We start from the raw sequence: 3,605 nt of genomic DNA on the forward strand, positions 1-3,605 counted from the left end.
TGATTTGCATTTCTCTAATAATTAGTGATGTTGAGCATTTTTTCATGTGCCTCTTGGCCACCTGTATGTCTTCTTTGGAGAAATGTCTATTTAGGTTTCCACTCATTTTTTGATTGGGTTGTTTGTTTTTTCAATATTGAGCTTCATGAGCTGTTTGAACATTTTGGAGATTGACCCCTTGTCAGTTGCTTCGTTTGCAAATATTGTCTTCCATTCTGAGGGTTGTCTTTTCATCTTCTTTATGGTTTCCTTTGCTGTGCAAAAGTTTCTAAGTTTAATTAGGTCCCATTTGTTTATTGTTCTTTTATGTTCATTACTCTAGGAGGTGGGTCAAAAAAGATCTTGCTGTGATTTATGTCAGAGAGTGCTTTTCCTATATTTTACTCCAAGAGTTTTATAGTGTCCTCTCTTACATTTAGGTCTTTAATCCATTTTGAGTTTATTTTTGTGTATGGTATTAGGTAGTGTTCTAATTTCATTCTTTTATATGTAGCTGTCCAGTTCTCCCAGCACCACTTATTGCAGAGACTGCCTTTTCTCCATTGTATTTCTTGGCTCCTTTGTCATAGATTAGGTGGTCATGGGCACATGGGTAGTCTCATACATTTTTATTTTAATACTGAACACTGCATGTAACATTGTAGAGTATCTATTTGTTGCCATTTTCTTCTGAGGGAATTTAATTTTCTTTTGTCAGGCAGTTAGAATAAGGCCACACCATACTTATAACAGAAACATTTGCGTATTGATGAAAAGTTTAAATCAACAGAAATATATAATATTTCTAAATTTATATATATCTAATAGCATAATTTAAAAAGATATCAAGCAAATATATAAACAGAACAGAACAAAAATAAGTAATTAGACAATTTAACACTTATTCACTTATAGCTCAAGAAAACAGTCCCTAGTAAGCAGAAAAATTGAACCACAGAACTAATAAGTTCAAACTAATGAAAATTATAAACACCATACCATGTGTGTATGAAGCCAGTACATACTCCTTAAAAATATACATTTTAGGTGGGGAGGGGGAAGAATGGACAGGGAGTTTGGGGTTAGTAGATGCAAATTTAGAAATTTGTATTCTAAATTACATTTAGAATGGATAAATAAAAAGGCTCTACTGTATAGCACAGGGAACTATATCCAATCTCCTGCGATAAACTATAATGGAAAAGAATATTTTTAAAAATGTATGTATGTGTATAACTGAGTCACTCTGCTGTGCAGCAGAAATTAACACAACAGTGTAAACAACTATATTACAAAACCAAATATATATACATATACTGACACATTTTTAACTGAGCCTAGAACATTTCCTAAAATTGGCCAGGCTTTAGGCCATTAATCAAGTCTCAATAAATTTCAACACAACAGACTATTTTTTTATATCAATATGCAAATGAGATAGACATCAATAACAAAATATATATTTAAAAATGACACATATTTGGATATTTTAAAACCTTCTGAAATAATTCACAGACAAAATAATCATGAAAAAATTAGAAAATATTCAGAACTAAATAATGAGGAAAATAGAAAATCTTGAAACTTGAGTGTGATAAATAATCTTATATGTCAACTTGACTGGGATAAGGGATGCCCCAATAGTTGGTAAAACATTATATCTGGGTGTGCCTTTGAAGTATTTCCAGAAGAGTTAACATTTGAATTGTTGAACTAAAAAGAGCAGCTAGCCCTCCCTAATATGGATGGACCTCATCCAATTTTTCAAGGGGCTGAATAGAACAAAAGGGCAGAGAAAGGGTGGATTTGCTCTCCCTGCTTAAGCTAAAACAACCACCTTCTCTTGCCCTGACACATTGGGGTGCTCCTGGTTCTAGGGCTTTCAGATTTAAATGAGAACTTACACCATCAGATGCTCCCTCACCCTGTCATACTAGTCATTCTTAGGACTTCAGACTTGATCTGAATTACATCGCTGACTTTCCTGGTTCTCCAGCTTGCAGAGGGCATGTTATGGGACTTTTCAGCCTCCATAATAGTGTGAGTCAATTCTTAAAATAAATCCTTTCTTATCTCTGCTTATTTTGTTTCCCTTACTAATGAATAATGGGATGCATCCAAAGAAATATGAGGAAGAAATTTTATAGACATAAATACTCATGTTAAGAAAAAAGAAAAAAAACGAAAGAAAGAAAAAACGAAAGACTAAAAGTGAATGAGCTAAGCTTCCAATTTACTTAGGAAAAGAATCACAAGATAAACCAGAAAAACTAGAGAGAAGAAATAAAAAGACCACATAAACAACTAATGAAGTAGAAAAAAAATAAAGAGAAAACATCAATGTAAACAAAGAATGCCATCTGCCCTATCAGTAAACAAAGGATGCTGTGGCCATCAAGCCATCAGCCACTGCAGTGACCCTCACCACTGTGCAACCTGAGGGGATTCAGGGTGGAGAAAAACAGGATACTGGACCTGCAGAGTTAAGGCGCATATCAAATGAATGATCTCAATGAGCCCAGACTCTTGCATCTACCCATACATAGAAAACTACTAAATTCATTAACTTGAGAGGTCTGATTTTTCTTTAATTAACAGTAATCTTGGAATCCATATCAGAAAAGAAGTAAAGCTGTCACTGTTTGCAGATGACATGATACTATACATAGAGAATCCTAAAGATGCTACCAGAAAACTACTAGAGCTAATCAATGAATCTGGTAAAGCAGCAAGATACAAAATTAATGCACAGAAATCTCTGGCATTCCTATACACTAATGATGAAAAATCTGAAAGTGAAATTAAGCAAACACTCCCATTTACCATTGCAACAAAAAGAATAAAATACCTAGGAATAAATCTACCTAAGAACACAAAAGACCTGTATGCAGAAAATTATAAGATACTGATGAAAGAAATTAAAGATGATACAAATAGATGGAGAGATATACCATGTTCTTGGATGGGAAGAATCAACATTGTGAAAATGACTATACTACCCAAAGCAATCTACAGATTCAATGCAATCCCTATCAAACTACCAATGGCATTTTTCACAGAACTAGAACAAAAAATTTCACAATTTGTATGGAAACACAAAGACCCTGAATAGCCAAAGCAATGTTGAGAAAGAAAAACGGAGCTGGAGGAATCAGGCTCCCTGACTTCAGACTACACTACAAATAATCTTGATACTACTGTAATCAAGACAGTATGGTACTGGCACAAAAACAGAAATACAGCTCAATGGAACAGGATAGGAAGCCCAGAGATAAACCCATGCCCATATGGTCACCTTATCTTTGATAAAAGATGCAAGAATATACAGTGGAGAAAAGACAGCCTCTTCAATAAGTGGTGCTGGGAAAACTGGACAGCTACATTTAAAAGAATGAAATTAGAACACTCTCTAACAAAATACACAAAAATAAACTCAAAATGGATTAAAGATCTAAATGTAAGGCCAGACACTATCAAACTTTTAGAGGAAAACATAGGCAGAACACTCTATAACATAAATCACAGCAATATCCTTTTTGACCCACCTCCGAGAGAAATGGAAATAAAAACAAAAATAAACAAATGGGACCTAATGAAACTTCAAAGCTTTTGCACAGCAAAGGGAA

The sequence above is a fragment of the Phocoena phocoena genome, chromosome 9, assembly GCF_963924675.1.
Source record: "Phocoena phocoena chromosome 9, mPhoPho1.1, whole genome shotgun sequence".
Classification (NCBI taxonomy): domain Eukaryota; kingdom Metazoa; phylum Chordata; class Mammalia; order Artiodactyla; family Phocoenidae; genus Phocoena; species Phocoena phocoena.